This window comes from Lepisma saccharinum, chromosome 22 (assembly GCF_977018435.1).
Source record: "Lepisma saccharinum chromosome 22, izLepSacc3.1, whole genome shotgun sequence".
NCBI lineage: Eukaryota > Metazoa > Arthropoda > Insecta > Zygentoma > Lepismatidae > Lepisma > Lepisma saccharinum.
Window position 1 is genome coordinate 25,460,541 of NC_139250.1, and position 12,110 is coordinate 25,472,650.

Here is a 12,110-nt window from a genome sequence, read left to right on the forward strand (position 1 = left end):
TGTGGATTTGTCACCGACCAATAGTGCATGTTCCTTAGGTTGACATTTCCATGATTGGTAAAAGTTGCCTCGTCAGTGAAGAGGATACGTGACAAATTGGGTGTGTCGTGTCGTAACATCCATGTGCAAAACCGAACACGGTCCACAAAATCATTCCCGTGAAGTTCCTGATGGAGGGAGATATGATATGGGTGAAACTTGTGTGTGTGCAGAATGCGTAATACACTTCGCTGACTCATCCCAGCATCCCTGGCAATTTCACGGGAGCTAAAGTCCGGATTCACAGCAACAGCGGAGAGAACATTTGTTACACCTGCCTCACCTGTAGTTGGCTTGTTCCGCACACGTGCTCGTGGTGTTACACGTCAGGTGTCTCTTAATTTAATAAATAGCTTACCAAACAGACGTCGAGATGGCTGTCGTCTGTCCGGATATCTCTCTGCGTACACACGGTAGGCTTCTGAGGCATTCTTTCGGCATTCCCCATAAATCAGGATCATGTCCGCTTTTTCTATGTTTGTGAACACCATAATCTTCGCTCTTACCACTACGACTGCTTGCTATGAACTAACACGATCTCGTGGACCTGCTATCAAAACTTGCTCTGCGTAAAGGCAGTTCTGTCAGGCACCTGAGAAGTCTTACATGCCGTGGTACTGACGGTCAAGTGGGCCACTTGTTAGTTTGTTTACATATTTTCACATGGCCATATCTTCGTTCCTATGTGCAGTAGATGCATGAGACCAACGGCGTTGTGTTTCTCTGCGTGTGCTCTTTTATATTATGCATGTTATTGTATATCGTTCCATTTAAAAAAATATGACTTTGCTCCAGATGCCCCATTTGTCGATATTTTTCGACCCACCCCATACCTCCGATTTACGAGCCCCATTTGATATGATTGTTTCCCGCAAACCTCACATCGCTACTGTTTCTGGTTTCTTTGCTATTTCAGGTGGTACTTTTAGGTGCCTCACGCGGTATACACAAAAATCACTCCCTCCAGACACAAGATTATTTAGAAAGTTGTTTATCTGGGAGGGAAAGGCATTATTTACGAATTAAAGTGTAATGAATGTACATACGAAAAGGAAGCTGAAAAACAGGTTGAATGAACGTAGGGATGATGTACGACTTAAGAGAGAGAGAAATGCGATATTTAAGCACACAAGAGAAACAGGACATGGCATAGACTGGGGTGAAGCTAAGCAGATAAGAAGGGAGAAGAAAGTACATGTGAGAAATGAAAGGAGGCCAAGGAAATAAAGAAAGGGGAAAACAAGATGAACTGGAATGGGGAACTGAAGATAAACAAAGAATGGAAAAAGGTGTTAGAAAAAGTGGAAAGGAGAAAAGATCGAAGGAGTAGAGAAGAAGGAGGAGGAAGGAGTCCAACCAGGTTCCAGATGAAAGGAAATGTTTATCTAAATCGCCTGTCAGGTGAAACACAGTTAACAAGAGAAGACCAACTGCTGGAATACCTGGAATGGAATGGTCCAGATAAAAAAAAACTTTCTAATAATCTTGGGTCTGGAGGGGAGTGATTTCTTTTGTTCTGTTTTGTAACTTATTTGATTTGTAATTGGAACAGAGTTTAAAGAAGACCTTGCTAGAAGGTTGAAACGTAACGTTTAGTTTATGTTTTAAAATAAGATAAATTCTGTTTTGTTCAGCATATTGAGTTTTTGGTTATCATGGAAACAAGGCTTAATGATGTTATCATATATTTACATTTTTATTGAAGAAGTTACTTCAGATTTCAAAAATCAATACAGCAAATGTGAAAACAGAAGATAAACTCTTTCACTTATTGCACACTTGAAATTTGATACTGCATGCATCATTGTAGGCAGATATTTACATAAGCTAAGATATTCATAAGCTCGTGAGAAAGTTAGGCAAAGTTAGATCTTTGGGCTGCGTCAGCAAGAACATTCCTGTCCTGATATTTGAAATTATGAAAATATCAAAATTCCTTCTAGAGCATTAAAATTATTCTTATGGTTTTCTTTCGCTAAATTATATGTGGGTTTCATGAAACGTCAGAATTCGTACAGTCGCCATGTTTGATGCCAATATTGTGTGTCGTTTGTGTTCGTTACATCTGCCCCAACTGCACGTTTGTTTCAAATCACGAGCGTCTGTGTTAGTCTCTTCTGCCCACCCGCTTGAATTCCGTCGCTTACAAGAACTGACCTCAATCATAGCTGCTCGAAGCCACAATGCAACATTTTGTGACGTAAGTGAATCACACGTATAGTAATTTCAGCGGAAAATTTTGAAATCAGGATTAATCGTGTCAAAATCAGAAAAAAACATACAATAATTCTCAGGCTGAATTTACACGTTACACTTTTCTTGCCCAGTGTGTAAACAAAATGTAATTTTGAATATCATGTGTTTGGAAATATAATTTTACACAAATATAAATAACAAAGAAAATAACATGAATAAAGTAACTTTTCTGTGAGGACCTGAGATAGAAGGGAAGTGAACTACAGGAGAGGCTTTGATCATATGACGTCATTTGCAGCTTGATGGTCCCCAGGAGTGCTACCACGTTGCCGCAAAGGTCACTCGGGAAGTGGCAACAATTAATTGCACGTCCTCAGAGCAGGACAGAGATTAGCCACAATGGTGATGTGTGGGATTGGAGCGACCAGAAAAGTATTCAGTTCGAGGTTGAAAATGAAGTTACGTTAGGGAGCGTGCCTTTACTATTTGCTATATGCAAGGCAGCTCAAACAGTAACAATATGGATGTCAACATGCCGATTTGATTTGATTTATTTTACGTCGCTTTTTGCCACTTTTGACTAATTGCGAAGATGAGTATGTGTGATGATAATGGAACTGATGAAGGGACACTCACAAGGAACACCCGTTGCCAGGCCGAGAATCGAACCCGTAACTCCTGCCATTGTACCGTGCGTCAAGATGCCAACAGCCACAACGATGTTTGATTCATTGAATTAGGTTATTTTATGTCGCTTTCCTCTCACTTTTCGGTAATCGCGACGATGAGGATGAATTGTGATAAAATTAATGAATTGATACTAACAAAGAACACCAATGTCCAGACAGGGATTCGAACGCAAGACCCTTGGCATTGTAGCTTGAAGCAACTTGCCAACAGCCACAACGATGTTTTATTGGTGGAATTAGATTATTTCACGTTGCTTTCCTGTCACTTTTGACGCCTCCCCGGTCACGCAGTGGTAGCGTCGTCGCCTTGTAATCAAGGGGTCCCGGGTTCGATACCCGGTGGAGGCACATGGCATGGCACAGTCGTTCGGATCCCACTTTAAATCGTAGGTTAAGTCCCGATTAGCCTTACTGTGCATAAAGCGGGCTTAAAACATGTAGGATATATTTGTTTTAGTAACTTTGCTTGTAAAGATTTACTATGAGCTGGCAACTGTAACCAGGCAGTAGTCTGTTTATTTTCTACTGCAATATTCTGTGACATACGTACAAATGTATATGTCGGGCAAGTACTGCCAAATCTGTTTTTAGTTCTTCATGCATGTATAGCTTTCTTTTTGTAACCATTTTGTACTAGAGTTTGAAATTTTCGTTAGCTCGTTAATAATTAATTTAAAGATACACCAACTCAATCTCAAGCTGTCACTTTTGGATAATCGCGACGATGACAATGAATGATGATAAAATTGATGAAGGGACACACATAAAGGACACATATGTCCAGACAGGAATTCGAACCAGATTCCTCTGACAGTGTAGCGCGCTGTGCTAACCACCCGCCACGACAACGATGCTAATCTACTTAAAATAATTATTATAATTAAACGTATAACGTTGTAGGTTGTTACTGGGAACGATTAATATTCTAATCGTCAATTTAAACTCACAAGATGTAAATTACATAATAACTTTCATTTTAAACAATACGCATAATATTATTACTGCACCATATTAATTTGCATTGTAATTCGCTTTTTCTCTTTTGTCTGTAATTGCTTTAGACATCATTGCATCAGCTTAATTGTTGTCGCTTTATATAACGTGCATGTAAATTACTATTGAATGCACCTGCGGCGACGTATATAATGATCAAATCTAATTACTACCATCAAAAGCAACTTCTGTTCCATTACTTGAATTATTTTTGTTAAGGGACATGATATATGGAGGGGGGGTAGATGTTTCAGCAAATGCTTTTAATGTAATTATTCTTCTCTAAAGTACGTAATGAATGCAGTATATGGAGATGCAGTCTTTCAACATCGTTTCCTGTATTTTCAACGCTCAACTTGTTAGAATGAGTGAGCGCTGAAGGGTGTGGTAACACAAAATTACGCACTAACTAAGGATCTATTATTTGGTTTATTAACGCTGGCTTTGTTGTCTTCGAGATGTCTGTTACAGCTCTTAAGGTAAGGGGTTATCCAGAAAATAAGTTTTGGTTACCAACTGATAAAACATGAAATGTATTGGAACAAGAAACTTTATTGCACACTGGAGCATATGGCTTGGACCAATTCTCAACATTGTTTCCACCACTGTTTAGAGACGTAATAACGAGACACCATGTTTCGTATCCTCGTATCGTAGAACAATGCCGCCTGTGATGCTAACCAAATGGTAACAGCGTGTTGGAAAGCAGAAACCAACCATATCATCAAATTTGAAATTCTACACCAAAATTACACCTTAATCTATCATCGAGGTCGCAAGGCGTGGACATTTTCAGGAAAATGTTTCTAATTATAATTTAATTTATTATAATATATTTAATATAATAAATTGAATGTGGAAAATGCACTGAAAGTGCCGACAGGGTGAATCGTCTCTTCTCTGTAATATTTCTTTCACTGCACGGTTCAAGCCGTCAGCCACCACAGATGGTCGCCCACTGCTTTCCTCATCGTGAAAATTGTTTCGCCCTTCATTGAACTGTCACACCCATCTCCGTACCATTCAGGCATTCACTTCCTGTTCCCCATACACCTCACCGGTTTGACGGTGGATTTTAGCTACTGGGTCATTCCATGTCAAATCATCCAGAATTTTGTGAAAATGTCACCCACCATCCCCGATTTTGATGAAATTCGGTATGCTTATAGAACTTTTGATGCTGATTACAAAAATGACAACTTTTTTAAAATTGGTCAAGGGGTTCAGAAGTTACGCGCTTTTTAAAATCTCCGTGTACGCCACATCCGGCTCCACTTTGAATGACACGCATTAGGTTATAAACGATCGTATCTTACCTCGGGTTTGCCGTAGAAACTTCAAGTTTGTTTTCTTTTGTTAAGAATAGTATAAGCTTTCATTTAAATAACTTTTCAGATGAATGCATCAATAAACATGTATTTTTTATATATAGTTTTATGTATTTTTTTAGAAAAATAAATGACTAACTTCAAGAGCAAATTTCATGCAATGCCCCCCCTTCAATTTTCCCCCCCAATTTTATATGTAGGTAGCTCAGAGTGTGTACTAATGCCTGATGAAAAAATTGGGATGGGCGGTTCAGAGACAGGGTGATAAAAAAATAATATGCATAAAATGACATTAAAAGTAAATCTTATTAAAAATGCTTATGTATTTAGCACAAAGCCTGAAGTACAATATGTTTCAAGTTACAATATTCAAAATTTATGTTCACTAAGCATAGGCGTAACCTGGCGGGGGGCAAAGGGAAGCACTTGCCCCCTCCAAAATTTATAGATTAATTTAAAATTTGCAAGTAATAATTACAGTGGAACCCCGATTTAAGTTCCTCGATTTTACATTTTCCTTCATTTTGCATTCAATCTTAATGGTCTGGTTAAAAATTTTCCAAGATTTTATATTTTCCCGCGTATTAAGTTTTTCCATCTTGGTCTCCTGGTTAACGTAAAATTGAGGTTCCACTGTATCTAAGTTTTTGTATCATTTTTTAAAATTTTATATATTATATAATTATATATAATTATTATTAACATTCCCAAGTTTAGCACAAGTTCGAGAACATTCTTTTTGTGCATTTTATCTCAATATGGAAGTTCTTTTTTGGCTACTCTTCATGGGGATACGTAATATGAATTAAGAATTAATACTACACATTTGTGCTGATTGAAGTTTTCTCAATTGGAGATTTTTCGCCACATACCACAGAAAATATCCTTCTGACGGGATGGTTGGAACAGTAAAAATACTTGTAAAGACTTCTATAGTATAAAGCAACAAGTACAGCAATTATGTAGAAATAGTATTCAAGGTATAAATTTCTTAGTAATCATCTAGGGTGAAATGACAACAACCCACAATACAATGTGTCAGTGATTGCAAAGTACTACAACAGTACCAGGAAGTATGCACTATTTTGAATTTACAGGTTCCGTAAGTTACTTTTTACAAGTAACTGAGTTACAGTCAATCATTAAAACAGTTACTCAGTTATTGTTACTGGTACTTTGAAAGTAACTGAGTTTCTTTTACAGTTACTGTAACAGTAACGTACTGTTAATGATCATTGATTTGTGTAAACGTTACACAAAATCAATAATCAAGAAGACTTCCATGTTTTACTTATGTTTCTAGTACGTAATATGTATTCATATATTTACATTATTACTGCTAATAAATGATGGAAAACACAGTCAACTTTGCTTGAACGATTATAATTAAAAATCATTTGTATGCTGACTACGGTATTTTGAATATGGTGTCATTGATTCCACTTGCACCTATTTCTTTCTCCTCCATTCCAAGTTCAACAATATCCAATGATCTACTCCCTCGACAATGACTTTTTCCTAGCTGGACAACAACATTCCAAACGAACGCAGCAGTCTACCAAAAACAATGGAGTTTTCACATACAATTAGAAATGAATTACAGTAAAGCGTGGATGTTCTAAATTTAGCATGCAACAAAGCATAGCTTCCTTGCCAGCAATTCCAAGTATATCCTTTCACGTAGCATCCGGAGAAGGTACATATTTTATTTTTATAGTCTGGAACAGAATTGTCCAATTTAGCTATTTCCCTACTGCAAAAAATAACTCTGTTACCGTTGTTAACGTTACAGGTACTTACTTTTAAAAGTAGCTAGTTACAGTTAGAATTCCTAAATAAAAAGTAACTGTACTTGTAATTTTGTAAGAACTAGTTACTTCGAAACACTAGTTGTTTAACAGTCAGAGCCAAAATAGTAAGTGCTGATGTGATATGTTTTGTATAACTGTATGGTTTGACTTTTGTGAAGAAGTGGCTTTCGAATTCCAACAGTGAACAGTTATGTAGCAGCATGTGTGTGCGTGACTCAAACTTGTTTGTAGGATTGCTTCAAAAGTCCACGTGAAAATGGCGATGCAGCTATTAAATTCTTGCATCCACTTTGCCCATCAACTTCCCACTACTGGCCAAAAAGTATGCTGTGTCCAGTGGACATTAACAACACAAATGGATGGACATATGTACTTAGTGATAAGTCAAATACTTTAGTGTGTTTGAAATGGTCAAAATATCCATCTAAAATGTGAACGGCACAATTTATAGTACATGAAATTTTGGTAATGCATAGAGTACAATTTTTAGGTACTATCTTAATGGGTCATTTGGAAACTTTCTTCGGGTTGAGATAATCGCAAAGTTTTCCATCGCATAAAAATAGTGTCCAGGATTATTTGATAAATACATTTGAAAAATCACAATTATTACTCTTTATTAGTTTGTTCCTCAAGTGCCAGGAGGATCACAAAATATATTTAACTTATAAATTTTGGAGGGGGCAAGTGCTTCCCTTTGCCCCCGCCAGGTTACGCCTATGCTTAGTGAACATAAATTTTGAATATTGTAACTTGAAACATATTGTACTTCAGGCTTTGTGCTAAATACATAAGCATTTTTAATAAGATTTACTTTTAATGTCATTTTATGCATATTATTTTTTTATCACCCTGTCTCTGAACCGCCCATCCCAATTTTTTCATCAGGCATTAGTACACACTCTGAGCTACCTACATATAAAATTGGGGGGAAATTGAAGGGGGGGCATTGCATGAAATTTGCTCTTGAAGTTAGTCATTTATTTTTCTAAAAAAATACATAAAACTATATATAAAAATACATGTTTATTGATGCATTCATCTGAAAAGTTATTTAAATGAAAGCTTATACTATTCTTAACAAAAGAAAACAAACTTGAAGTTTCTACGGCAAACCCGAGGTAAGATACGATCGTTTATAACCTAATGCGTGTCATTCAAAGTGGAGCCGGATGTGGCGTACACGGAGATTTTAAAAAGCGCGTAACTTCTGAACCCCTTGACCAATTTTAAAAAAGTTGTCATTTTTGTAATCAGCATCAAAAGTTCTATAAGCATACCGAATTTCATCAAAATCGGGGATGGTGGGTGACATGGCCTGGCTGAATTGACGTGGAATGACCCTACTGAAAGAATATTGAAATAAACCTTCCATGCTTGACCGCAGAACGCCTTGTGTAAAGGCAACCCAACTAACATTACAGTTCTGCGGGTTGCATACAATTCACGGCTGATCGAGCAGTGATGACAATGAGAAATACGAGAAGGTAGTAGACCATGGAAGGTTCCCGATAGGCACAGGAGTTCCTTTTATATCTTTTGAGCCAACAACATCTAGATTACCATTAGATATGAGTAAAGAGGCAGAAGTCTGTGAAGTGTATACACGCTCACCCATGTAAATTGTTGGTGTATACTTATACTTATACTTGGCCGCGGTGGCTCAGTCGGTAACGCGTCTAACTACCATGCTAAAGGTCCCGGGTTCGATCCCCGGCCGGTTCAAATCCGGGAACTTTTCTAACGGTGGAAGCGGCCCCGGCGCACACCCAGCGTCGAATAACATGGGTACCTGGGGAAACCTGGGGGGTAAAGGCGGTCAGGGGCGTGGTGCTGATCACATCACCCCCACTCACGACCGGATCAAGAAAGTGTGGGGCGTTACCCCCACACCCCCTATACGCCTTCATGGCGTGGTGCTAAGCACAGGGGAACACTTTACCTTTACCTTTATACTTATACAAAGAATACCGTACCGTAGACTTGTATGAAAGATGCAAAAACTTCAAAGCAAATTTTTCATGCACGAGTGAGTAATCCCCGTTCACATATAGAACTTGTTATTATCCATTAAGTTCTGTATCCACTGAAACCATTTTCGAATCCTCTGTGTAAGAACAGATCTTGGATTTAGAGTTTGAATTGGATAGGTGCAAATTATAAAGAAAATGTAACCAAGTTTATAGCTGTGTGAGGTTACCTTAAGGACGCGATTTTGTTGTATGAATTTGCACATCTACTAAAAGTGTATAAGAATACGTTATTATTATTGTGATGAGTTATGTTTAAGTTTTACACAATTAAACCGGTGTTGTCATTTTTCGGTTACCTAATGACTTTTATTTCTCATGCAATAAGTCTAAGCAACGGGGAGTGAGGCTACATCAGAATTGTTGCCTAGAAATTTTCAGCGAAAAATGCAGGCTCGACCAAGATTCAAACCAAATTGTTGTTTTGAGTCCACTTTATGCACCCATAGGTTAATCAGGATTGGGCTTAAAGTTTAAAGTAAGATTCGAACCCGCGACACCTTGATTACATGGCTACAATATTACTAATACACCAGCGCAGATGGCCCTTCTCGGATTTTGATTTTTTTCTATTAATGATTATCCTACTGATCTTCTTATCACAGAGATAAAGGAAACCTTGTAAGCTATCATGATATGTACTTCTGTTCCAAAAAAGTGACACCTTTAGTTTGTTCATGTTTCGTGATCGGATGTGTTTTTACAAATTTCAAAAACAAGAGTGTAATTTTAATCACACTCAAGGATTTTTTTTTGTAGTTTGTTATCCAAACATTGTCAGATTTCATTTTCATCATCTCTATTGAGATAAAAAATACATACAAATCCAATAAAATTTAGGTCTTTGAAAATGTGTAATATGAGAAAGATAACAACGCGACAATTTTTTTCGTTATTCTATCATAAAAATCTCATGATGTGGATTTGTAATATGAGTTTCATTAAGATTTTCATTTATTTAATCTATTGCTAACTTTTTCCATTAACGTAAACACAGAAAATTGACATTACCGAATCAAAATATGATACAGCTCAATACAGAGCAAATATTAATGAGAATAAATATAGTTTTTTTTATTGTAGAACGTCTTAAGAAAACTGAATTAATTCTAGTTCCATACAACAGATATTTTTACGGCGAACTCTTAACTAAAAAAATACATCTTCTGTGCATATAAAAACAGTTTCCATGCCTTTGATGTAAAACTTTGCCAATACTGGGAGAGATGAAAGTTTTACCTTTGATGTATTGGGAAAACAAAAAGCACAATTCCACCGTTTCCGAGCAATGCATACGTTAGTCGCTTGAACACTTTTTTGTATCTCTGTCTGTCCCTTCTCCGTTAGCTTGCTGATTCGGAACGTTATCGGGCATTGTAGGGGAGGGGGTGGGTGTTACTCTGCTCCATTTCATTGCTCGAGGACTTGGATATTTTTCTCTCTGTTTTGTACCTCTTGACGTCTCGCTTCACGACGCAACTTTGTTGGCGTGTGGTTCCTCTCTTCCGCGGTCTGCGGACTACACGACGTCACATTTCCTCAAATTCCTGCCGTTTCAACTTAATTTAGGCCTTCATGTTTTCCACTTCCTCTCACACAAGCACGCGGTTCTGCCCATGAAGTAACCACGTGCTTCCTTCTTCCTCGTTCTGTTGTATAATTGCATGTCTACTTAAAGTAAACAAACAACATTTTCCATGCTGTCATTTTTTCATTTGTATTCTAAAGTGGCAGGTTAAATTTGAACCATTGTGCCAGCATTTAAAATGTATAAGTTGCATTATCTGTTATAAATGGACTATTTTTCTAGTTTCCGTTTTCTTTTCTCTTATCCACTTGATAACATTAGCTCCAAATTAGTAGTAACGTCTCATTATTCAATTTGCTTTACACAATATGAAATTGAGGAACAGGGTGAGAGTCGATGGGCATCCTTTCTCACAACTGAACATTCTATTAGCTTAAGAAACTGTAATAATTACTCTTTAAAATACGTGCTTGTTAAATTGATAATTTGTTGCCTGAGTTCAATGTGACTTTTTGTTGTTAATATTGTCAACATTCCAAATGTGAACTGTCTTTTGATAAAATTATACGAGGGTTACATCAAAAGTCATGGCAACTATATTTTCCCCACGATAATGCGGGTCAGGCAAGAAATTTTCCCCGTCACATGCAATGTATTGTGACGCCACTAGATGGCAGTGGCTGCCAAGACATTGAACTGAGGGAAGTGGGAAGTCGGTGCGTGTTTAACAGTCGTGCAGGATGAATGTGACCCGGCTCGAACAGAGTTCTTATGTGAAAATAGCAGTTCTCCGTGGAAGGAATGCGAGAGAATGTCACACTGAGCTTGTGGAAGCTTTAGGAAATGATGCTCTACCATACCGAACTGTTGCGATGTGGGCAGCAGCATTCGGGCGTGGAAGAGAAGCAACTGCCTACATGCAACGTTCAGGACTACCTGTTACTGCGCGTATTTTGTCTTTTTCTCTATCCTGATAAAGATCTCTATGTTGTTCAAAATGCATACATTAAACGTTAGCATATATCCTGACCTTCCAATTCTATATTTTGGAATTTCTTGCCTGACTCTCATTATTGTGGAAAACATGGTTACCATTACCTTTGCTGTAACCGTGTCTCTATTGTTAGCGTTATCGGTTTAATTGCTTACAGGTAAGTATGGGATTGAATTTTGACAAGCTTTGTTTCTCTAAACCTATTATTGGAGAGTAAAATAATGCATCTCACTAAACTCTTAAGTTAGCTACCTTATTAAACACGAAGGCATCGATTTAATCTTCATTAACCACTTCTCACTTTAACTTGCCCTGAATCAGCCGTAGCTTGAAACAGACATTTTCTCATGTGGCTCGGAATCGAGGCATTTTAATAATGTATCTCCCACAAAAAAACACACTGAATTTAAAACTCTATGTAAAAATATCCGTGTCTAAACAATGCTCCATAAATATTCACGATTTGGTGAATTCCATGAACTGTTTCTCCAGATTTTCCGAT